This window comes from Dipodomys merriami, unplaced genomic scaffold (genome assembly GCF_024711535.1).
Source record: "Dipodomys merriami isolate MVZ:Mamm:240054 unplaced genomic scaffold, mDipMer1.0.p SCAF_2, whole genome shotgun sequence".
Taxonomy (NCBI): Eukaryota; Metazoa; Chordata; class Mammalia; order Rodentia; family Heteromyidae; genus Dipodomys; species Dipodomys merriami.
This window is the reverse complement of record NW_027203381.1, coordinates 94,357,151-94,384,510: the sequence shown is the minus strand read 5'-3', so window position 1 is coordinate 94,384,510 and position 27,360 is coordinate 94,357,151. Positions and strand designations below refer to the sequence as shown.

Here is a 27,360-nt window from a genome sequence, read left to right as displayed (position 1 = left end):
CTGGAAACCTTTATTTTTTTAGCTGAAGTTTTTAGGTTTATTTTTTAGCTGAGGTTTTTCAGGAGGTTCAGCCCATGTTTGTCGGGCTTCATTGCTCTGTCTCTTGGTGAGGCCAGGCATCGCAGCAGCGAGCAGGTGCATAGAGCAGAATGCCTTAATTCCTGGCAGACAGGTGACAGTACATATTTGCAAAGAAGATATCATGGTTGACCTTCACAAACAACAACAAAGCCTTTCATCTTTTTTTCACCTCTAAGATTGATGCTTTCTTCCATTTTAAAATGTAGTTTTTGTGGGAGTGGGATGAGAAAAACAGTCATTGTTTAGAGTCAAAGATGATTGTGCCTGGAAAATTTCATTCAAATATATAGAAATCATTTATTTTCCCTTTCCTTCCTCTCTTTCACCTCCTCCTCCTTTCACTCCTCCTCCTTCTCTTCCTTCTCAACTTCTTTCTTTCCTTACCTTCTTTCTAATCTCATCCTTCTCCTCCTCCTTTCTTTTACTTTCTTCTTCACCTCCATCTTCTCCCCTTCCTCCTCCTCCTCCTATCTTCTTCTTCCTCCTCCTCTTCTTTTTCTTCTTCTTTGTCATCTTCTCTTCCTATTTTTCTTCCTCTTTCTTCTTCTTTTTTTCTACCTCTTACTACCTCCTTATCCTTGTTTTTCTCACTCCTTTTACTTTCTTCCTCTTCATCATCTTCCTCCTGTCTCACTCTTTCTCTATTTCTCTATTTCTCCTTTCTCTATTTCTCCTTCTCCTCTCTGTCTCCTTCTCCCTCTCCCCTCTCCCTCTGTGTTTATATTTTCCAGGAGGAGCTGAGGTAACACGGCCTTGTGCTGTGAGCCTCTCAGTCACATCTCACAAGAACAGAAGCATGAGAAGTTGAATGCAATAATGAAAGCCAGCAAGTCCAACTGGCACACTGTGGCAAGCACACTCAGATTTAAACCATGAAGAAAAGAAGTCAAGAATTGGTGAGAAAATGGATTTTAAAATGTAGTGAGTCAAAAAAACAAAAGTAGAAGAAAAACTAGAGGGATGAAAGTCAGTATGGATATTGTTACAGAAAGGCTCAAGTCATTGATTAATTGGTCCCATAAACATAAAACCCCTAACTCTTCAGGGAAGAAAATAAGAATATAGTATAAATTAAAACTATTTCCATGGAAGCACATCTAATTCACATATGCTGCCATGGAAATAATTGCACAAAGTTCTGTAGTAACAGAACAAAAGAAAGTCATAAATCAATGCAATTACATTGTAGAAATATCATGTAGGCAGTCTACAGTAAGGCAGGGAAGTCTGTTATAAAGGTTTTAATGTTATAGAATTCTGAGCTACAGGGTTAGTAAAGTCTAGAAGTCTAAGTTAAACTTAGTGATACAGGTCAGTATATTTACATAATAGTCATAAGAATATAAGTCTAGGTACAAAAGTTAAAGTAAATGGTCTTGTAATGTTCTAAGATAACTCCACTTATGACATTCTATGGTTCCACTGATGACATTCTATGTCTCCAATTATGATAATCTTGTCAGGCAAAGATGAGTAGTCAGTATCTTTAATACAGATTCAGCTTTTTCACAGAACTTCCCTTCATAGTTCACTAATCTTTATTGCATTTAAAGGTGAATGAAAGCATGGTTGAAACAAAAACCTTCACGAAGAAAACATGGTAGAAACTTGGAAATATTGCTAAAAGAACATGTGGATGAGTGCACAAAAGCCAAGAACAAAAGTGTATAGCAGGGAAAGATAAAATTTAAAATACTGTAGCAGAAAAAAACCCCACAAAACTTTCAATTCAATAATCTTATCAACAGTAATCATCATGTTAAAAATCCTATTTTTTCTTTTTCCTTATTTCAAAAGATGGTAATTGCCTTAATGGGATGAAAAATAAATTGTAGTTTTTAATCTCTCTATGTTGAGACACTATTTAAAATTTCATCTGGAGCACGATCATGTATGCATTGCTCAGGTGGCATACTTCTCAGGCTGCAGTCAGTCATTGTATACCTACACCACCAACATAATCCATATGAATTGCCTCTGAGTCTAAGTGTCCATAAGAAATCAAACTAGATAATAAATTCTGATGTTGGTAAGAACAACAGACTTGGAATTCTACAAATCTTTGTTAAGGTAACAAAAATAGGTCTGTTTGGTCTTAGGTACAGATGTTATTGAAGTCAATAAACTTCACAGAATCCATTGTACTTGTCATAAAAATGTAATAATATTCACTTTCAAAAACTTACATAGTTGTCTGTATTAATCAAAGCAGATTTTTATAAAAGTTTAAGTTTTATATACATGAACATGATTATTGAGACTATTAAGCTGTGTATGTAAGCTATGTATGTGTATATAACTTAGAGGCTTCTGCTTAACAAATGGTTGTTTTACTAAGTGGACATCCATAGTGAATCTGATATGACAAATATTTTCAGCCATTGACATTACTTTACAATTTTATATATTAGATTTATAATATCCAAGTGGTCTTAATTTTCCCTATCATTCTTCATAAAAGTTTTACTTTCACAGTGTACTCATTCTCAGATGTTATAGATAATATAAGTAGCTTGATTCAAGATTCTTGCCCATGCAATGTCTACTTCAAAGAATACTTATCTCCATTTTCAATACTTCAGGTATTGAAATGTTTCATTTCTTCAGTCTTCTTCCCTTATTTGTTGACACTCAGATTTTCTCAGTTATCCTTATCACTTAAAATAATTTATATATGCAGAAATCTGTGAAATATAAGCCCAGCTCTGACTCCTGTAAGACATTTTTCTCACTTTTTTTTATCAACATCAATGAGTTGTACAAAGGAGGGGTCATTCTGACATGTCCATACATGCACATAATACTTCTTCATCAGATTCACTTCCTCCATCACTCTCTCTAATCTCTCTCCCCTCTTTCCCAAACCCATTTCAACAAACTGCATTGTCTTATTTTCTCACATGTATATAAAGTCTTTTGATTTTTTTTTTGAATTAGATCCATTTCAACAAACTGCATTGTCTTATTTTCTCACATGTATATAAAGTCTTTTGATTTTTTTTAATTAGATACCACACATCTTAGATACATCATTTTCTTATATGTAAAAAATAAACATCTAAAAATAAGTATGTGCCATACCAATTTCTCCATGTGCCTTATAAACTTGCTCCTCCCCAAATTGCCCTTAATTTTTGTAACTCTAACCCCCTGGTTGCTTAATCTAAAACCAAGAGCATTATTTTACCAGTTTGTGACTCCAGCATATACTGCAATCAGTTTTAATTTAACATTTTACTTTTTAACAGAATGTTTTAAAGACAAGGTATGCATATCTTTCACTGTCTATTTTGAGTTACCCATCTCTCCAACCACCCTTCCCTACTTCATACATTTTTCTACTTGGGAATATATTTTGTCTCACCTCCAATAACCAAAAATGGTATTCAGACTTGCCAATAAGAATAAGAAGTGCTATTATGCCAAATTATTATGAATTTGTGAATAAGCCAAAGAACATTAGAATTTGTCACTGTAATACATTGTTATCATACTCCACATTTTCTTATTTACCTGACAAATTTATAGCTATGGTAAATGAATTCTCCAATGTGATTTGAATATGTCTCTAACAGAATAATATTGTTTCCACAATTTAAAGTTGTATTTGATACATTTACATGATCCTGAATAACAATTTTCAGCAGTATTCTAACCACAAGAATAATGAATTTGTAGTGCATCTTATTGTCATATGCCTGGCCCCGCAATAAGCTAATTGCTAGAATTTTTAAAAGTTTTCTGTGGTTTCTCTTTACTGTATCTAAAAGTTACTAAAGTATTCTTGATTATATTCAAGTCATATTTAATCTCATAATCAAGATAGTTGTTCCTCCTCCCATATTTTATGTGCTGGTTGACAGTTCCTCTCTTTTCCAATCTCTTTTGCCAGAAAAGTCATTCCTGCCTTCCCTTCATGTTATATATAAAATGAGTCACCATATCCTCTGAGTTCTGCATACAAAGTAGTTTGGGCATCTTTTCTCTTTCCTTTGGCACCATGACCTTTTTAAAAGACATCAATTCTCACTCGTGGAGGTGCATTCATTTCGCTCTTGACTATAATATTCCTTTCCCACAAAACCAGAAAAGAGTTCTCTCAGAATCATGTCCCAAAGCCTGATCCCTGAATCATACTCGAGTTTTATACTTGAGGTAGGAGATGAGTCTTCATTGCAATACCTCACAGGCAGAGTTTCAAATCCTTCTCTATTCACCCCCCCCCCAGAGGTTATGATCTTAGGTAATTCATCTCTCTGGACCTTTGTTTAACCAATATTAGACTTTGAAATAACAATTAAAACTTTGCAGGTCTATGAGAACTAAATGAGATGACATTATTTTAAATGATACTTGTTGACACATTTGGATGACCAACCAAATAGTTCTTCCCTCTTGTATTCTGCTACCAAATCTAAGAACCATCAGATGGTACCCTGAAACTGTGCATGCTTTCCTAACCCTCTGGTACTGTTGTCATTTGAGAACCAATTACTTCTTCCTTCTTAAACATATTAGGCAACCTGGATGAAGCATCTATTTTGTCTCAGAGAATCTGTTTATTCCTATGGCTCTTCTGATTCTGACACAACAATATTGGAAACTATTTCTTTTCATATTACTGTTATTCTTGTTTTATTAGAAATCAATATCTATATTATAAGCAAAATGAAAAATTACTCTTTCTTTTTATATTTTTCTCATATATATTTTCTCACAGCAAATCAACTTTGCTACTCATTTTTCTTTTTCCTTCCTTGACTTTTTCATAAAGTTCATGGTGCCTTATGTGATCCATCCCTTCAACAAGAATATTTTTCCTTGTCTGTATGTCTTGTTAACTCTCAGTATTCCTAGATAAGTTCTTCTTTAAACTTGGTTAAAGCCAGGTGCCTATGACTCACACTTGTAATCTTAGCTACTCAGAAAGCTGATATCTGAGGATCTCAGTTCAAAGCTACCCAGGAAAGTCCATGAGACTCTTACCCCCAACTAAGCACCAGAAAACCAGAAGTGGTGCTGTGACTCAAGTGGTATTCCTCTTGAGCTGAAGGAAGAGCTCAGGAATAGCACCCAGGCCTAGAGTTCAAGCCCTAAAACGGACAAAAACAAAAATAAAACTAAACTTGGCCAACCTTACTTTCATCTCTGAAACTCAGGCACTTCCTATCTTAGGTGTACTTTGAAATGTATCTTTTGTCATGTGTTCTGCCCTGTTAGTTCTACTTCTGTACTATTTGTCCTTGCACTATTTGTCCTTAGTGAATAACAGCATCATGGCATCTAGAAGATGCTTGAAGTTCTACAAATAACCAACAGGTAATGGAAGGTGCTATCATTGTGTCTATTGAACTTATTTAAAATGTTTATATCTGAACTTCCTTTGTCAAACTGTACTAATTTTTGTATTTTGTGTCCTAAAAAATACTATATCTATGGAAACACTATTTCTATATAATACCCCTCCTCCTCCCAAAAACACTAAGAATCCTAGAGAAAAACTTGACAGTATATGCTTTTTCTCTTATTTGCATGAAGATAGTATTTTATAATTGAAATTTCAAATTTGAGAAACTCCAAAGCCCCTGTTAAAAAGTTATTAGATTATTAAGCATATTGCGCCAGTTTATTATACAAAATAAACTGAAATGCAATAAAACATAATTTGAACAACCTTCGAAATAAACACTTGGTTTTCAAATCTCTGTCCTATTTCAAGTTAGTACTAAAACATTTATCCCTACCATCTTGGTCTAAGTGAAGGTTAACTTAGGACCTTTCTGTCCTAAGGTAACCGAGAGAATTTCTCTTTTTCCCTCTGATTATAAATCCTGAAGAGTTTCATTCTTTTTTTTTTAATTTATTTTATTGTGAAGATGCTGTACAGAAGGGTTACAGTTACATGAGTAAGGCAATGAGTACATTTCTTGTCAAGCATGGTTACCCCTTCCCTTGTTGTTCTCCCACTACCACCCAGAGAATTTCTAAGGTTCTCTTCACAGGCCTTCCTCACTGAGCTAAAGACCAAAGCTAAGGGAAACATTTGGACACCTGTCTCACAAGATGATGATGATGATGATGATGATGATGATGATGATGATGATGATGATGATGATGATGATGATTGTAGAGTTGATATATAGAGGTGTTATAGTTACATGAATCAGAATAGAACATTTGTGTCTACAGATAATCCCAAATTTTATTTTAGGAACACATTAAGTTTTTGCTTACAATAAACTTCTTTTTCATTGTTATTGTGAAGTTGATATACAGAGGGCTATAGTTACGGATCAGGTCATGAGTAATGAGTACAATTCTTTTTGAACCATGTCTCCCCTTCTGTCCAGCTCTCCTGGGTTTTCTCTCCCATCCCCACCCACAAGATATCCAGTTTATTTATCCACATTATGTCTAGTGAGTATTACTGTTGTATTCATTCAACCCTGTTCCACCTTTCATGTGCCCTCTCTTAGCCTCCCAAATACAACCAAACTAAGAAACAAGGCAAAAGGAAAAGAAAGCAAAAACAGCAACAATGACAATTAAACAATATCTCCTGTTTCCTTTTCTTGAAGTTCATTTCATAGAATATTATTTTATCTGATCATCTGCACATAGCTGTTGAGTAGCTTTGTCAGCTACTCCTATTCACATCCTCCTCAACATGTAATATATTGAGCCTCAATATGTGAATGTCTAGAGTCCTATATAATTTATCATGTTCCAGTGTGTGTGCATATATGTACATATATTTTTAACTTTGCTTATGGCTAAGAATTAACTTGTGTGGACTCTATTATTCATGGTTAAGATACTTCATCACCTACTGATCATGAGCAGTGAATTAGTCACATGTAAAGAATAGCAGAAAGACGATAAGCAGAAACCAAAAAGTTGAACAGATTTCAATGACTTCATAATAAAGACAGGAAAACTACCTCCTTAGGAAGAATCAAGCAGCAGCATTGTCTGCCAGACTTGACATTATCAAAAGTTTGTATCATTAGGATAGTGGCTTGAAAATTATATTAAAAACATTTGAATTTTTATCAAGTTTCCCAAGTTAATGCATTGTGGAGAAGTAGGGATGTTATTTCTTTTTGCTTTTTGTCTTTAAACTGCTGGAATGCTTTTAAATGCCTGGGGTTACTATTTCCTCACCTTAAGGTTCTTTATGATAGTGCTTTTCTGGTAATTTCCCAAGTGTTGTCCCTGAGCCTGTCATACCAAAATAACTTAATCTACTTGCTAAAAAGATGCAGATATTTTTTTCGTTGGTCAGGGGGCTTGAACTCAGAGCTTGGGCACTGACCCTGATCTTTTGTGCTCAAGGCTAGTGCTCTACCACTTTGAGCCACAGCTCCACTACCAGTTTGGGAATGATTAATTGGAGATAAAGAGTCTGCAGACTTTCCTGCCCGGGCTAGCTTCAAACCCTAATCCTCAGAACTTACCTCCTGAGTTGCTTGGATTACAGGCATGAGGCACCCGCACCCATCTCAGACATTTTTAACCTTATTTATTTCCAACCTGGTCATAACATCTGAGGTGAAAACAAGGAAATAGGTCTTCAATGAGCAACTCAAAGACCCCTACAAAGCACTACAAAGCACTTATAAAAAGAATCCTCTTTACCTTTTTACCCTGGACAAAAAAAGCAGTTACTTGCAGTTTCAAAAACTAATTTTAGAATTAGTCCTTACATATTTAATCTTATTTTTAAAAGAAAATTATTTCATTCTCATATACATAGCTGCTGGTTAACCCAGGAGTATTTTTATATATGATAAGAAACTGCTTAATAGGGTAAACATTCTAATTGTTGCAAACTACTCAATAATCATGTTCTTAATTTATTCAGTTACATTTCTAAATGAAGGATGATATACAGTCAATTTTCCATATTCATAGATTCTGAATCTGAAGTTTGGACTAGCTATGGATTGACAATATTTTTTTCTTTAAAATTGCATTTTTACCAAACACTAATGACTTTTCTCTTGTCATTATTTTTAAACTAGAACAGTATGGCCACTATTTACAGATCATTTGCATGTTATTAACTAATACAAGTAATCTAATCTTAAAGTACAGGAGGATATGAGTGAATTGTATGCAAATATAATGCCATTTTACATGAGACTTTTTATGTGAGAGACTTGAGATTTTTGAGACTTGAGACAAGAATTTTGATAGCTGATACTTTTATTTTTAATTCTTCCCCATAATCAGTGTTGTATTTTAACGTGGTTCTTGGTATTTTTATAGAACTTATTTGGTCTCTATGTATGCCATCTGGAAGTAATATTTAAGACTATTGAACAGTTTCTTTTAGAATATAAAAGATCTTTCTAGGAAGAAACTAGACATATTTGCAAAAGGATGCATTGAGTAAAGAATAAATAAAAGCAATCTTAATGATTTAATAACTACTTCCTAATAAGGGACGAAAAGGCTGAGTGACCTGGAGTAAACGTCAAAGTGGTTACTAGTTAAACCATCTCGATTGTGCTCTGTCTCCTCTTGATGGAGCACGAGCCCTTCTCATACCCCTGCTCTGAATCCCATCCTTTCCACTCACGTCAGTACTTTAAGTCACCTCTTTCCCCACGCATACACTTCCCTCCATTTTCAACCCAAACTTTTCCTCTACTAAAAATAGTAGAGGAATAAATAGCTGGGAAAGTGGCTCAGTGATAGAGCGCTTGCCTTGCATGCATGAGGCTCTGTGTTCAATTCCTCAGCACCACATAAGCAAAAAGAAAAAAGCCGGAAGTGGCGCTGTGGCTCAAGTGGTAGAGCGCTAACTTTGAGCTGAAGAGCTGAGGGACAGCGCCCAGGCCCAGAGTTTAGGCCCCACGACCGGACCCCCCAAAAAAATCTACTCTGTTTTTTAATCTGTATAATTTTGTTATGAAATAATACACTACATAAAACCTGGATGTTGGCATTTTTTTACTCAACACATGCACTTGAGATCCATCCAAGTTACTGTATGTATCAATAGTTTGTTGTTTTCTCTTGCAATTGCCTTTGATTTCCTTGTAGCTATGTTCTTAAACTCCATCAGAGCGACTGTACATTCCAATGGTTTGTTCTTTATATTATTGTAACGCATGTTATTGCTGTGTAGTTGAAGAGTTATAAATTTAAATAGTTGCAAGAGCACTCTGAAATAGACTGAAATGAAACCTGATTGAATTGTACACATATACTGCAGGAGAAAAAAACAACATAACAAAACATCTTTTTCTACCCACTGTCGCATCTGCCTCCTTTCCTTGACAACCATAATCCCAAGAATAATTTCATGTGGTATTTATCACTTCTTCACTTTTCCTCAATGGTTACTCCCACTAAACTCAATTCACTTTTATCCAAATTATTGTGGGATCATATTTACCAATTTCCACAGATATTGTAGATTCATATATTGTTGAACTCAACCATTTGTCTCTTTACACTGCCCACTCATGTGTTCTTGAATGTCTTTTAATTTGCTTGTCATAAGTAAGGATTTAAATATCACTCCGTTACATTTTCTTGGGTCTGTATACTCAGCCCTCGTAGTACTGAATAACAAACCACATGGAGAAGTTGAACATACTTTTGCTGTTTCAAGGCTGGCCCCATTTCTAAGAAAACTAATATCACATTCATCAATTTATATCCTCAATCTATACAGGAGCTTTCAAACAGAAGATATGTTCTGTAGCCTGACACAGAAGGAACCTTTATGTCTACACAGAAAAAAAATCAGTAAAAAAAAAAAATCCATGAAACACTTCTTTATTTCAACTGTTGCTGTTTGCTTCTTATTTTTGACTTTACATTTCAAAAGTTTTGGTTAGTAAAATATAATGTGCAGGTGAGGTAACTGAACATATAAGATTGTTTTTTTTTCTTTTCAACTTTATGAAAAACACATTCCAAGATTTCCCATGGGGGTTTATTTAGTATCTCGAATGTATAGCAGAATATGTAAAAATCTATCTTAAATGTGAAATTTGCTGGTAAGATTGTGAGTGATTAAAGACATTTTATCATTTACTAATAATGATACTCCTTTTTATATTTAAAAATAATTACTAAGTTAACACAAAATTGCAAGAATCATACAAAGGGATTGCTTGCACACTTGACCTGGACCCAGAGAGTTACAGTTTACCTAAATACAATACAGTGTCATAACCAGAAAATTAGGTATGGTATAATGCACCTGTTTATTTCTGGCATTTTATCAACTGTGTAGATTCAAGTAATCACTATGTATGAAACAAGGTGTGTTTATATCACCACAAAAATCGATCATACTATCCTTTTGTAGTTACACCTGCACTTCCTTCCATAGCCACACTTCCTAATTGCCAGCACATCAGTTTCTATCTCTCAATCTGTGTCATTTTGAGAAGGTTATAAACAAAACAATTCAGCATGTGAAATGTAGAGACTATACGGTTTTCTTTCACTCCATAAAATGCCCCTGAAGTCCAACCTGCATCAATAGTTCATGCCTTTCTTATTGTTTAAATGGCCTTTTGTCCCTTCAGCAAGGAAGAGTTTTACAGTTAGATTGTTGCAATATTATCCAATAATGAAATGAAATGAAAACCAAATGGAGTACACATTGTGGAAATAGTAAACAAGAAAAGCAAATAGAATTAGAGTAACTCAACTTTCTTTAAATATAGTAGTCTTTCTAATGGCTAAATCTAGAAGGAAATCTAGTGTGTGACTTTCATTTGACTAGCATACAACTAAATCTGAAAGCTTACTTTCTAAAAAATATTTCTCTAGGTTTTGAGCAGACATTTCATCTGGTCCATGTTTCCTTGTGAATGTCTTCAGAGCTACATTCCTATTCTGAGATTAAGCCAATAAAACTTCATTCATAGCCAAACTGTCTACTTGGGTCATTGCACTGTTACTTACAGTTTTCTTTTGCTTTCTTTGTACCAAGATGACATCATCTCCAGATCACTTTACCCTTGTTCCTCTATGCATTGTAGTCTAAGTCTACTACAAGTTTTAATCCAACCTCATATGCCTCATGAATTCTTTTTCAAATATCAGTGGCTACCTTTTCAAATACCAAAATACAGTACCATGATTGCAAATACAGCTTAGTTCTTAGATGTACAGATAGTTTATTAACTTTATTTTATCATATTGATATCATGTGCTTTAGTACAATGGTATTTTGTGTGAAACTTTCACCAATAGCTTCCTTTTACTTGATAAAATTAAGCATGATATTAATCTGCTTCTAGTTCTTTTGCAAGCCTGGGCTTTTAAAACTCACAGTAGTCACAACACAGTTTGTGTGTGTGTGTGTGTGTGTGTGTGTGTGTGTGTGTGTGTGTGTGTGTGTGTGTGTGTGTGTGTGTGTGTGTGTATTTCCCTCTCCAGCTCTGTTTTCTTTCATTGAAATCAAGAAATACTAGCACAAGAAGTTATTATTGCTGTTCATTACTGTAGCACATTAGTTCCAAGTAAATGGTTAATCAGACTAAAAAGATACTGTATATTACAAAATTGGCCTGAATTAGGTTTCTGGAGTAAGGCCAACCAGACCAGATGGTTTTTTAGTATGTAAGCTGTCACATTGCAGACAGCGATAAGAATGAAGTCCTAATAGAATGTTATTTTGTATGATAAAGCCATAAAGAAATGCTGTCTTCACATATGACTTTGGTTTTTGTAGCTAAAATCCTATGGAATCACTGAGGTTACAAATGACAGGAAGCAAACCTCTTTTCTCTCCTGTTCTGCAGGTGAGGAAATGCATCCACCACTTGCCCTAGTCCTTTTTTTTTTTTTTTTTTTTTTTTGTCAGTCGTGGGACTTGAATTCTGGGCCTGGGTGCTGTTCCTCAGCTCTTCAGCTCAAGGTGAGTGCTCTAGCACTTAAGCCACAGCACCACTTTTAGTTTTCTGGTGGTTTATTGGAGATAAGAGTCTCATTGACTTTCCTGCCTCGGCTGGTTTTAAATCTCAGATCTCAGCATCCTGAGTAGCTAGGATTAGAGGCATGAGCCATCAGTGACTTGCTTGTCCTACTCTTGAAGCTAGATAAATATACCCAACGTAGTGAGTGTATGTCTCAAGTTTACTGCACAAAATCATGTATAGAACACTGTGTGTATAAGTCAAGCCCACATCTAAGCAGGCTTGTCTCATCTGGTCCAAGATCGCCCTTGCATGTCTGCAGAAATTACTTTTCTATACCGGTTTAGAGCCAATAAAATCTTCAAAACTTGTTGGTATATTTGGGGTCCAAAGATACTGCATTTGTATTTACAAAAAATAACTTCCTCACTAAAACAATACCATTCTCAATATGCCAAACACAATACAAGTCTAAATCTGAAAGAGGAAGGAGCTTCACGAGTCAGCAGGCAAACTTTTCCTAAGTAAGCTGGAGGCAGACAGCACTAACATTACATGGCTTCACTTGCTAGCTATTTAGAAAAATAGACCCTAGATCCCAACCCAGACGTGCTAAGACAGAATCTCCCACTAGAACTACATCTAGACCTCCAAGAGGTTCATTCAGGGCATGAACATTTTCTCAACATAAAGAAATGGTACCTGTCTGAGGTTACAATACACTAATCATCCTGACTTAAGTATTACACATCATAAATGCACACACACATATATAATGTGTGTATGATATATATTGAAATGTCATTCTATATACATAAATATGTACAATTGCTTTATGACTTTATGACTAAAAATACTTCTTTCTTTGTCAAATCCCATAATTGTACTGAGCACAAATAATTGTGCAAGCCAAGTGCATGCAATTCTGTATTTGTACTAATTCCCAATGTATTTGTTAGTAGTATACAAAGAAGTATCTCACATATTCTTTAGTTTATTAGATGATTAGTCTATATAGTTGTCACTGTTTCTTTGTGTGTGGTTACATTCATCCTGATGTTAAAATTCTGCTGTAAGTAGCATAGTAGTACTTTGCTTCACAGTACTCATTAGTTTGGAAGGTATTTGGAATCAATGTATATAATTTTATATGTGAGCATTCTAGCATGCTTTGCCCCTAATAAGGCACTGAATATTTCCCAAACCATTTTTTTAATCACATAAGGAATGCACATTAAAATTGTAACCATCTCAGGAAATTACTTTGTCTCACTTTTGTGTCCCGAGAATAGCTTGGCATACTGCTTGTGATTCAGTAGTACTCAACGCATTTAAACAGCTGCTGTTGATGTGCCAGCTGGGTGGAGAGACGCACAGGCTTCCCAGGCAGAGCTATTTACTGTCCACCACCACAGAGGCTCTGCCGCCCTCTGGCTGTGTGTGCACGGGCCTACACTACTGAGCTTTAATTCCTTTAATCTAGGCTGAGTTGATGAAAGCAAACAAGTCATATTCCAAAAACTGTCAATAAACTTCATCTTTTTCTTTTTGTCCTCTTTTATTCACATTTGCAGTATTTCTGCAGATAGAAAATTTCCAGGATCCATTCATGAATATCTTCTGTGTGACACAGAGAAGCACCTCATTAGACAAAGATTTCTCTAAAGAGCTTCACTAGAAAGCAACCCTTAAAGACAATCAACTCCTCTTATGAAAAAATTGAGGGTTTTATGAAAGTTAAAGTTATTCTTTCCAAACATGATGTGTCATTGTGAGATAAAGAAAATGGACTTTATGGACTATTTAACCTCAGACAATTTCATATCAAGAGATGTCATTATTGATTATGTTATAATAGTAACTAAACTTCCACAGTCCATGCATTCCTATCCCTTACTGAATTATTTCAAACTCAGTGTCCTTTATGCAATATTGGAAGAATATTTTCAGCCCAAGATTAAGAGATTAAATGAGCAGATGAACTTTAAGTGCTTAAAACACTGTAGAATACAAAATAAGCAAGGTTAGCATCTGTAATTACTATTGTTTAGGAATAACAAAAGAAAGTATATCCATAAAATTTTGAATGACAATTTATAATACAAAAAAGTCATATTTTTCATGTTACCACCTGTCATTGCCCATTTTTAGATTTTAGGTTGTTGAAAGGTTTTATGGTTTCTAAAACACAGAAGATCTATTTTTATCAACTTAAATTTAAAGAACAACTTTTCTTCTCTTCCAAATTAGGACATTTTTCACTAACAAGATTTAGACATAAATAGAAATCTCTCATATATCAAGGTTTGAGAAGCTACAAGGAAAATAGTAAGTGATTAAAAGCTACTTTTTTTTGGGGGGGGGGGAGTCGGGTCATGGGGCCTGAACCCTAGGCCTGGGCGGTGTCCCTCAGCTCTTCAGCCCAAGGCTAGCGCTCTACCACTTGAGCCACAGCGCCACTTCTGGCTTTTTTCTTTTTGCTTATGTGGTGCTGAGGAATCGAACCCAGGGCCTCAGGCATGCAAGGCAAGCGGCTCTACCACTGAGCCACCTTCCCAGCCCCTAAAAGCTACTTTTAAAATAAGATTTTTTTAAATTATCTAAATGATTAGATTGAATGTTTTGTTTTCCTTAAAGAAGAATGTTTGATACTCTGACTTTTACAACTTGGTTATTTTATGACTAGAAATATATTGCATTCAGTAACTGCTAACCTACTACCTGATGAATGAAAATTATATTAATAATTTAATGCTGAGTTATACCTGGTGGCCTTTGAGTTTAGATCACAATTCTTATACCAAACACTTGTGCTGAAAATGTAATTATAATTTCAATAAAACACTGAATACATTTTAATGGCATAAAAATACCTTGTAAATTATTTCTGGTACTACAGCCACAAAAGCTGTCCAACACTTTCCTTTGAATATGGGCCAGGAAGAATATTCAAGGGAAGGGTAAAAAAAATTCAATGGAGAACCTGTCATACACCTGTCATAACACCACCAGTAAGGCCACATGAATATGATGGACCTGCTGAAATGATGGAAGGGGAAAGGTATGTCTCAGTATTCCAAATTACTCCAAATGATGTTCTAAAAATCAATATTAAACTATAAGTTTCAGCTGAAACTGGCCCCCAACTCTAAGTTAAATCAATTATTTCTAAATGTCCAAAATAGGGATCTGCGTATATAAATACAAAAGAATGCTAATAGACACTGACATTTTTGGGGAGTGAGAGGGCTTGAACTCAGGTCCTGGATACTGTCTTTGAGCTTTTTGCTTCATGGTTAGCACTCTACCACTTTGAGCCACATTGTCACTTTCAGTTTTCTGGTAGCTAATTGGAGGTAAAAAATCCACAGACTTCCCCTTCCCAGGCTAGCTTTGAACTGCAATCCTCAGACCTCTATTTTACTTCTTTTTTTTGTCAGTTGTAGAGCTTGAAATCAGGGCCTGGGCACTGGTCCCCAAGCACTTTGGCTCAAGGCTAGCACTCTACCACTTTGAACCACAGCTCCACTTCAACTTTTTGCATAGACATAAGAGTCTCAAAGGGACTTTTCTGCCATGGCTGGCTTTGAACTATTATCTTTATCTCTTAGCCTCCTGCGTAGCTAAGACTATAAGTGTGAGAGAATGGCACCCAGCCTATGCCTTTTGAAAAGTAGCTGTACAGAATGATTTCAATACACAATCCCTGACATTTTAATTTGCACTCACTTTTTAAAATTACAAGTTTACTATTCTCAAATCTTCCAAGAGAAATTATATTAATGTAAATATAATGTAGTGCTTTTAACAACAAAATAAACAGAATACAGTAAAGCCACCAGCACAACCGGTGCAGCAGTATTCACCATAGACAAGGTATGGATCCCTGATGCCCCTCAGTGGGTCAAGAAAATGTGTGTGTGTGTGTGTGTGTGTGTGTGTGTGTACATACACACACACACACACAGAATGGAATTTTACTAACCATTAAGAAGAATAATATTGTGCCATTTATAAAGAAATGGAAAGACTTGGAAAAAATTATGTCAAGTGAAGTAAGTAAGATCCAGAGGGACAAAATATATGGAAGCTAGATTTCACTTACAGACCTATAAATAAATACATTGGGTAGTATGCAAGTGTACACAAATGTACTAACTGAAATGTGGTAGATTAATGGAGAACTCCAACAGTGTAATTTCTTGTAAAAGGCATATCAAAGTTCAACAAAAATACATCACGAGGAAGTATGTACTTGAAAGAGCTGGAGTGGGGTCAAGGGAAATGGGTAGACAAATGAAGAAAAGAGGGAGAATGCAATCGAGAATTCAATGTATATTCTAGAAAATTAAGAAGAGTGAGGGTTGGGGTGGGGAGGGGAGGAATGGGTAAGAATGTTCAAAGGGATGACATTGGGCATTATATTTGAAACTGCTTTGTTAAAGGGCAACTTACTTGTACCACTACTTAAAGATAATAATAACACATTCATGTCTTTTCAATTTGATCAAGTGTTCAATTGCCTTAAAAATTTGACAGATTAATTTCCTCAAAACATTTACCATCATTTATAAACCTGATTAATTCAGTTTCCCTAGACATTTTAAATTGCAGTTACAAATTTTTACACATCACAATCCCTCGAGTATTTCCATCACTTAACAAGAATAATTTCCAAATCTAATAAATAACAATCTGTTAGATCAGAAGCATTTAGGAACTTAAGGTTAAATTTCTAGAGCATAAAAGTATTATTTCAATTACTCAAGTGCAATCTACCAACAAGCTCTCTTTTTGTAATTATCTATTTAAACTCATAAGGATAAGATCTACATCCTTTAATTATGTCATCTTAAAATAAAATTGTATCATCAAATAATCTTGAAAATCCAAATTAAAAATTACAAGTATAATACCAATTGGATTTCTTAGATACCTCAATTAACATAATAAATCCAAATCTAAATAATTGGATGTCTGAGGTAGGAAGATAGAAAGTACAAGGCTAACTTGAGCAACGTATTGAATTTAAGGCCAGCCGGGCGCTGGTGGCTCACGCCTGTAATCCTAGCTACTCAGGAGGCTGAGATCTGAGGATCGCGGTTCAAAGCCAGCCCGGGCAGGAAAGACCATGAGACTCCTATCTCCAATAAACCACCAGAAAACCGGAAGTGGCGCTATAGCTCAAGTGGTAGAGCGCTAGCCTTGAGCTGAAGAGCTGAGGGACAGCGCCCAGGCCCAGAGTTCAAGCCCCCACGACCGACAAAAAAAAAAAAAAAAAGTGTGAATTTAAGGCCAACTTGGACTACTAAATCTTTCTCAATAACTTATGTGTGTGTTCAGACACACACAAATTCAGCAAGAAAACTTCTCTGTTGTAAATTATCTTCAACTTTTACAAGCTCAATAAAAAACACAAGTGATCATGGGAATTATGCAACCTAATTGTGAATTTAATGTAAGTGTATCATGCACTTGGCTTCCACATTTTTCTTGTAATGATATGTTAACAGTTCTAGTTACAAATTCTGTTAGAGACTTGTTGCCTATAGGTAACAAAATGCCAACTTAGTTCAGATTCAGTTAGTGAGTGAAGACAACAGCATATAGGTATCTCTTCAAATCCCTTTTGTAAAATGACATACACATCTGTACAAAGTACATTCTCATGTACTCTGTCATCTATAGATCACTCTATAATAACTAATACAATATAAATACTATGTAAATAATTGTCATTATGAATTGCATAGTAATCATGACTTTTAAAAGAGTATGAATATTCAATATAGATGCAGTTTTCCCCATATTTTCTATCCATGATTAATTGAATTCACATGCAGAGAAAGTACACACATGGAGAAAGAACTGTATATAGACATATTTAAACTCTTTTCTTTTTTTTTCCAATGTACAGATTTTACTAAAGAGCTAACAGTAAATCTGATATCTGGCACAACTCTTGGTTTATATGGCTAGTTCAGTTTAAAATCCAGATACTCTGCATCCAATTTGACTATATTTACATTAAACCATGAAACCCTGGTAAGATGCCCATTTCAAACACGTTCCTCCACTAGAATTGTGATGAGTAGTGTTTAATTACAAAGGCTTTTATCACTACATCTTATGAAATCCACATTTTCTCTCTTTAATATCCATTTGCTAAAATATGTAGTTCAGGCCTTAGTTCTAATGTCACATTTGGAGTTAGCCGGTTTGATCAGGAAACCTTTATTTCTGTCTTGTTCAGTAGGGTTATGCAGCAAAGACACAAATGCAAGGTGCTAAGTGACTGAGTTGAAACAGCCATCTTATTTTGTCATTTTTATTTGTTGGTTTTTTTTTTTTTCAGTTTCAGGAGGCATTCCTCTGCTATGGTCAGTGAGTTATATTTTGCTAGTTTGGTTCAAGTATTCTGGCACCAGCTCTACATTCATGTGACCATACAAACCAGTCTACTACATTGTCTAAGCTCACTTGTCAGACTGTTCCTAATTGCCCAATTGAGTAGCAGGGGATCAATAGGGCAAGGAGACACTAGTCACACCCATTCTTCTCTGTATTTGAATTTAGAACACAAAATTATATTCAAATATATTTGACCGAGGAAATGATGAGTCTCTAGAGCTGCGACAGTGATATTTATATTCATGTAGTGCAAAAGAAGGCAAATAACAGACAGGAAATTAAGCAGATGTGTGGACAGCACTGGAATCAAGAGACTGTGCTCTTTGGGGAAAGGCAGCAGACCTAGAAGTGTCTCATGTCTGGCTTTTCAGCTGCTAGCCCTCTTCCCTATGCTTCTGACTGGAATTTCATAGTGTATAACAGGAGATGTTTCTTGATCTTCCCAATACATTTCCTTTACTTTCCTAGGCCATTCTCTCTTATGTAAAACCTTCTATTCTGACATGCATTTTTATTTGGGGAAATTAAATAATTTCTGAAATAGATATTAAGGTGCTTCAACATCTTATAAAAGATATTCTCCTTTATCCTTAATTCTTTAACCTACCTCAATAAAGCTAAGTATGTAAAATATATCAATTTTTAATAGTCGTACATGTAATTCTGGGAAATTATATAAAAAATGTTTAACAGGTATGGTAGGTATCAAACAACACAGTGTTCTTTATATGTATGTTCACACACATTCTCAATTCTGTAATTATTATCTGAGGCCAAATGAAGGGGCTAGATTTATTTTGCAAAACAGGTAAAGGCTCTTTGGGAGACCTAGCAAATACCAGACTCAAATATAAGAAAAAATATAGGTTATTTTAATGGCCAGTAACCGGACTCAGTTTGTGTGTCTAGAAAAAGAAAGATTTGTGATTCAGATGCCAGCAGCACCCCCATCATCTGGGGCTAATGGCAGAATGGAATCTTAGGCCCCACCCCACACATGGAAGTCAGATGAATATTTCAGCAATGTTTTGGGTAGCTCATTTGTACCTCACAGCTTTAAAATACAGTTTAGGATGTTATCCAAAGAATAGATTGTACGTGTATCTGTGTGTGTGTGTGTGTGTGTGTGTGTGTGAAAATGTATGTGTATTCTTGCACTATTATAACTGAAAGTTTTACAAATAACTTGCCCCATACTTGTCACAACCTGCTGTGAACAGGGCCAAGACAGTAGCAGACACCAGACTGTGGAATTGAGGTTGGGAGCAACAGGGGCCTGAAGTCTTCCACCAGCTTCTGGTGCTCTGGGTCCATTTTACAAAGTATTTATTGAGTAGGGTACAGAGGCGGATGTGCAGAAAGTGAAGTCACAATATCCTTGAAGTCACAAACACCAATAATGTGATGTAATTTTAATCGATTTCCTTGAAGCCGCAAGCACCAATCATTTGGCATAATCATACTCCAGTGATAAATAACTTCTTTCTCTTAAGAAGCAGGTGTAAGCACTGGATTACTTACAGTTAGCATAGATTTTTGTCTATCCCCAAGTTCTCAGAGAGCTTCGTGTGGAGTTAGCCTACACCCAGGATAGAAATCCGAATTCCCATCAAGCCAGGACTGATTGATTATTTGGGTAAACTCTCAGTGTTCTGAGTTCATGTTGGGAGGAGGCATTCCATCTTCCCAAACCATTAGGGTCTCACAGCTTGACTTTGGGGGCTCTCACACATACTAATTCATTTTCACTATTCATTTAATAAATCGTCTAAGAGCAAATAGAATGAAGAGAAAAGAGTTGTAAAAAATTTTAAAAAGTAGGGGATTCTTTTTTATTTTAATACACAGACATTTTTAATGTCTTATTTATATCATTGAGAGATTACAAATATTTCGCGCATACTGATTTTCTGTTTTACTTTAAGTTTGTGACTACAATTATGTCATCTAAATAATAATTGAATTTTCAGTTCCAGGTCAAAAATAGAAACATTGCATGTCATAGGGCTTAACTTTAAAAAAAATTCTAAAGTTACATATTTGCATCAGCTTGTATTAATCTCTTTTCTTCCAAATGTCCGAGTATCATCCTTAAATTGATCTTTACTTGCTAGAATAAGTGGATGACTCTATTATAATTGTAGATAAAGCTTTTATAATTAGCATTCATTACCTTTTTAAATTCCTTAAAATAAAAATTAAAACTTTGGAGATTTTTTGGCATCTGACTAATGGTTTATCAAATTTGATGAAAGTAAGGTTAATAATGCCAGAAACAAAAAAGACAGTAGAAGAGAGAAACCCTGGCAGGTGCCAGGATGAGTAAGTATTTGTGGTAGTAATGAGCCGAAGCTTTTCCAAAAGATGAATTTGCAAGAAGTGTTCTCCAAAATGTCACCTATATGGCTAAACTACAGATGCCTGTAAAAAACAAAACGGGAATAAAACGGTGTTGTAAATCCTTGATTTTCTTTACTTTGGGATAATACCATTGCTATGAAAAACAGACATCTCTTTATCTCTATCGAAATGAGGCTTTCCCTAGCACTTCTCAGCAGGGACCTTTCTGACGATTTACCATTCTATTTGACTCTTGTGATATAACTCAAAGGGACTTTAGCTATTACAGTATAAAGTAATAGTCAAGTCAGTAGCCTTGACATTCTCCTAAAGAGTAGGTGGAGCCTGCATCCTAACTACACATTCAGAAAAGGGCTTAGAGAATCTATCTTCTACCTGTGCCTCATATGCCAGGCATTGTGCTGCTAACATTTGTCTTCACGTCATTATGTTACATTGCCCGAGACAGAATGTCCCTTATTTCTTTGTTCAAATTGGCTATCTGAATTAATGCATGTGATTTACATTTTAAAATAGATCCATTTATCTATCCTTCACAGCACTAGCCTAGGCTGGAAATAGCAAAAATAAATATATGGGACTACCTCAAACTGAAAACTGAAGAGCAAAGAAGTAACCAATGAAATGAAAAGACAACCTCTAGGTTGAGAAAAATATTTTCAAATTATACATCTAAGAAAAAATTTATAGCCAAATGTAAAAAGAATTCATATGCTCAATAGCAAGAAAAAACGCAGGCACCTTTAGTGGAAAAAGTACCCTGAAAGATATTTCCAAACATTCATTTAAAATGTCCAAGAAAGTTATGATAATTAGAATTATTAGGGAAATATAAATAAAAATGACTGCAAGTATACTACCGCATATTAGGGTAGCTATTATCAAAAAGGAAAGACGTAAATGTTGGTCAGAGTTAAAACAGGGAAACCTTGCACACTGGTTGTGCAAATGTAGACTGAGGTAACCACTATGGAAAACAATATGGAAAGTCCTAAAGGAATTACAAATGGAATTACCATTTGAATTGATGACTCCTTTTCTGAGTATATTCCCAAAAGAATTGAAATCACCTCTGGAAGAGATATCTGCCCTCTCATATTCATGTCATAACTTTAGTCAAAATAGCCAATACATGATGAACAGATGATGAACAGATAAAGAAAATGGGACACATACAGAGGATACGCTGAAATATTATTTCAACTCTTAAAAAGAATGTGAATAGATGGACAAAAAGGACATAATGCTAAGTACAATAAGTCAGAAAAAAGAAAAAATATTGCATGCTTTCATATATAAGTGGAACCTAAAAAAGAAAAAGCAGACTACATAGAAATAACAGTTGGCTATTGTGACTAATGGTATAATAAACCTAAAATAATTATAAGATCCCAAATTACAGTACAATGTGACCAAAGCCCTGAGATAAATTACTACAGATCTATAAAATTGGAGTTACTTATGCAATCAGAGTTAAGAATAGTAGAGTTTCAAATTCATCTTAATTCTTCTAGATTAGCCACTCATTTACAGATACACAAAATGAGCCCAGAAACATGAAATTACTGAAGGCCATGGGTGACTCCTTTCACTTTAATATCTTCAGCTCCTGTTCATTTTTCTCTGTGGGCACAGACATAAAAGATAGGAATAGTTGGCAGGTGACAAAAAGGTTGTCATAAATTCGTGCCTTGGGGAATTCACTGCTACTAAGATTAGGTAGTATTATACTGTAATGTGATTCAGGTCTTGTCTTATATTCTCTAGAAAATGATTAATTTCATATGAAAATGATTTTTTATGTAAAATCATAAAATCAGGACTTTTCATATACTGGTCTAACTGGTATAACTAATCAGATATGGTAGCTAATGATTTTTTTCTTTTTCTCTCTTTACCTATGTTTGAATAGATTAATTTTCATAACATCATATTTTGTTCATTATTCTGATTTAATTATTTTCCTGATGAAATTACTCCTGTAAAAGGTGTTGCTCATTGAGACCTCAAAAAATTACATTTTTTATTTTTTAAAAAGTAGATGTTTTGGGCTGGGAAGGTGGCTCAGTGGTAGAGCGCTTGCCTTGCATGCATGAGGCCCTGGGTTCTATTCCTCAGCACCATATAAGCAGAAAAAAAAGCCGGAAGTGGCACTGTGGCTCAAGTGGTACAGCGCCAGCCTTGAGCTGAAGAGCTGAGGGACAGCACCCAGGCCCAGAGTTCAGGCCCACGACTGGACCTAAAAAAAAAAAAAAAAGTAGATGTTTAGATATTACTTCTAAGGTAAACATCTAACATTTCCTGTGTTTTACCTCCCCAAGGAAACAGACTATGCTTAAGACTACCCTTTTCCTTTTTGTTTTGAAACTGCTAACACTGGAATATACTTAGCATGTTGTAATGAGCACCAATGCTAAATTTCCTATAACAGAACTAATGTGTATCTTCTAGGCCCTGCTTTAAGCCTCCTACATTTTTTATTATGCAAAATTAAAGTATACATTTAGTAAATGTTGACCTTTGATAGTGCTAATCAAGACAAATAATTTATTTAAGACCAAAGCCACTGTTTTCTCTGTCTTAAACACAAAGGGAACATTCCCTTCACTGTTCTTGTGCTATAAATATTATTAATGTATTAGGTGTTATAGGTTCATTTTCATCTCACTACAATAAAACAATAAGAATTATTTTATTGATGCATAATTTTAAATATCTACACCTATGGTAGATTAGGGACACATAATATTTTCCTGTTTCTCCACAAACAAAATAATTTGATTAATTGCTCAGGAGCAGAAGAAAAATAAGAGGAAATAGTAGTGAATAGTAGGTAGAACCTCAATGAAATACAGAAACATTGAACCTTCAATTTACAAAAGAAACAATGAACTCTAGCATAAGATACTATATAAAATAGTAAGGAAAAGGAAGAATCCTCACCAGCAGTGCTACAAGCAAAAACACACTTCAAAATATATTCCACAGGAATGGAAAAATATATATATATATATACATATGGATATATATATACATATATATATATATATATTCAAACCCTATTTCTCCTTCATTGCATAAGCAATGAGCCTAAGTCCAAAAAAAGCATATAACCTTGGGTTCAATGCAGGGATTCAAAGATGTTTCTGCATACATAAATCCAAAATTGTAATACAGCCCATCCATATTGGCAGGTATGGAGAATGCATCATGGACTCAAAACTGTGAAAATCCTTTCCATATAAGCTCTACATGTTGTGCAGAGAGGCAGATATAAGTGAAAATAAAACTTGAATTATATGGCATTCTAAACTGATAGCAAGTGGTATAAAGAAAAAGGAAGGAAGAAGGAGGGGAAATGGTGCACTGCTTTATGTTTAAGTAACACAGCCAGAGTTTCACGGATGTGATGTCATTTGAACAAAGACTTAAAAGAAGCAATAGAAAAGAACTCTTGCATATGTGTGTGTGTGTGTGTGTGTGTGTGTGTGTGTGTGTGTGTGGTGTGTGTGTGTGTGTGTGTGTGTGTGTGTGTGTGTGTGTGTGTGTCTGCAAAGAACTTTTAAGGCAGAGGTAATGTGGAGTGAATCCTCTGTCCCTGTCCAGCAAGTAGCCAGGAGACCTATGTAACTGGCACTGAGTAAAAGCAGGGGAGTGGTCACGAACTCACGTGATTGGAGCAAAGGTCCTGGAGACCTTTATTCAAATAAGATGGGAGACTTTGTAGGGTCTCCAGCAATGGATGGCATGATCTTTTATCTCAGCAGGATCATTCTGATTGCTGGAGTAATGAAGATAGAAGATGGATGGGAGCCAGAAAAACAGCTTCTTGCGTTGGTGGAGAAAATAATGGAGAACTGAGCCAGAGAGTATCTTGAGAATCCAGCAAGAAATAGTTTCTGAATATATTTTAAATCAGAGCCAGCAGAATTTGCTAGTGGGTTAAATACAAAAGAGAAGCAGAGGAGTGAAGGAACTTCTCTAAGAAGTTTATCTTGAGCAATGGGAATGACAGATGTGCCATCACTGAAGCAAGAAAGTGACCGAGAGAAGCACATTTGAAGGAAAGGAGCAAGAAGTTGTTTGGACATGTTAATTTCAGGTGTGTATTAGAAAGGATGTGGAGATTTTGAGGGGACAGCTGTGTTTATAAATATAGGATAGGATGTAAATTTGGAACTGTTCAAAATATATACATACAGGCTAAGGGGGAAAATGAGAACACACAGAAAAGAAAAGTGTCTGAGAACTGGGTCTGGTAGAAGCATTGTAGTGAAAGGTAAGAGAGAACAAGAACAGTATCACATGTGATGTTGTAACAACCTACAGCATGTACAAAAGTCACTTCCATGTGGACTGTCATCCCAAATATGTACATTATAACCCTAGTGTGTATGCCTTCAGTGATTAATGTCAGATTTGGGGGATAGTGAATTTCTTCTAAAGAACGTCCTCATGAATGTCATTCATTCTTCTTGCTTCAAGGACTTAAGGTATAACTTTATCAATATTAAGGGCTTTTTGTTTACAAAATGGAAAGCATCATTCTACTCTTCTCTCTTGGAAATTGGCACAAAGATAGTATAAATTAAAAGGTTTCAGACAAAGCCATTATGTGTAAGGATGCATATTTTGATGATTAATTTAAGTCAAGATAATGTGGAAGAAGGCAGAGGGTGGTTGAGACTAAAAATAACTTGAAATAACTAGTTGGGTACAGTTTCTCAATTTGGATGATGATTACAAGTGCGATTACGTTATAAGAAGTCATTGCACTGTAAGTTTATGTTTTATTTTACAATAAAAATAAATTATTACTTGTTAAAAAGAGCATATCCTGATCTATAGTTCAAGGGAAATGTTAAAGACTATGAATGTACAATAACTTTTTCTCTATTAGTTACTTTTGCATTGCTGTGACGTGGCACAAACAGTTTTAGGAGGAAGGGTTTAACTCCTGATTTCCCAAGGTCCATGATTCTTGACCCTAGGAATCTGGGAAGATCATCCTGGCAGCAGGAACAGGTGGTTAAAGAACTCCTTTACCCAGACAGGGAGGGAGACAGGAAGATAGCAGATGGTCTCAATGATCCAACTCTCCATTCCTACTGGAGACCTATTTCTGTCAGGTGGGTCGCATTTCCTAATTTAACTCTTCCCCTAGGGATTAACTCATGGTCCTGTGAAGAAAGATTGATATACTATAGCACTCAAAATTAGTGTTCTGTTTCTAGAACTTTTTGAAGTTGTTTAAACCTGAATTATTTTACACCATCATCACCACTGATATGCCTGGCAGGTCTTCATCACATTGTCCTTACACCCAGACTTCAAATTGTTGTCCCTCAGGGTACCATATCACAGATGCTTAAATATTTTCTTTTAAAAATTCCCCAGTTAGGTTAAATGTCACAGCATTTATGTTAATGATGATGATGCAGTTAGCTTCCAGAAACAATCTGGTGGCATATTTGGAGGCTATAATGCAGTCTTGTATTCAAAATAAAACTATTTTAGGAGTGAATTTTAGAATTGTTAGAGTCAGTTTCATTTCCCCTTCCTATACTCTCCTCCATAAGTCCTGATTGCAATAGGTCTTATATGAATCGCACTTAGCAGATGCTCAGCCAGTGTCTGCAGAATGAATGGAGGAAGAGCCTTGACTGAGTGTGAATCTTCAAGATTGAGTGCTTCGCTTTTCAAGAAAGAATAGAGACTTATTTCTCAAGTAAATTACCTATCACCTGCTAAAGAGAGATTAGCCTTACAGAAATTCATCGGAAATGCTTTATTTGTCCTTTCTGGGAGCAACCTTACTAAATAAGTGAAAGTAGTACTTCATATCAAAATATAAAAATAGTACCTTGAAATTTTTTCCATAGTTCTTTTGCAAATTAGCAGTTTAGTAGATAGTATTAATGTTCTCAACTGTGTAGTTCTCTTCTATTTCTGGGATAAAGGAAACAATTCTTACCCATTTCTTGGAAGGAGTTATGGTCATATAATTAGTTGAGGTAAAGGAAGCATGAAGAGTAAGTAACCAGTAGTTAAATACTGATGTTTACCACCCAATCTTCCTGCGTTGTGCAAAGGAGAGGCATGTGATTTAGAGGGACTACATGCACAAAACCCACATGCACGTGTGTTACACTTACACCCTAAGCAATAAATAAGTTCTGTTACTCTAAGCTATTGAAATTTTGGTGTTATTTATTATCCCCCCATACGTTAGCTATAGGCTTCAAGATACCTCTTGTGAGACTCTTTGTACAAAATTTTCTCCAAGATTATACCTACTTAGACTAACAGTGCAAAAAAACGAGGCAAATGTTTGTGATATACATTAGCTGCTTAATACTAAATAGTATCCATTGTCTGAAAGATACAATGCATTCAGTCATAATTTCTCTCTTTCCCTTTAAATGGCTACATTTGTACATTTTGTACAAATGCAGCAACTCCTGAGATCCACAGTCGGCTTCTGTCAGAAGTTCAGCTACATAAATAGAAAAGAGGTTTCTGTAAACATGAAAGCAAGTTTCATTATCTTTTATGTAAAGAAGTTGAGCTTGGAGCCAAGAGCTAACAATGTTGTCAGAAATCTAAATACTGTCTT

The 27,360-nt window shown here is 35.2% G+C and overlaps 1 protein-coding gene across 1 annotated transcript in view; it reads left to right on the top strand.

Moving 5' to 3' along the window:
- Positions 1–27,360, top strand: part of Htr1f (5-hydroxytryptamine receptor 1F) — an 82,368-nt gene that overhangs the window by 30,507 nt on the left and 24,501 nt on the right. The window contains exon 2 of the mRNA XM_070028774.1: positions 813–977. The gene's annotated coding sequence lies outside the window, so the exon portion shown is untranslated. The remainder of the gene's footprint in view (positions 1–812; positions 978–27,360) is intronic.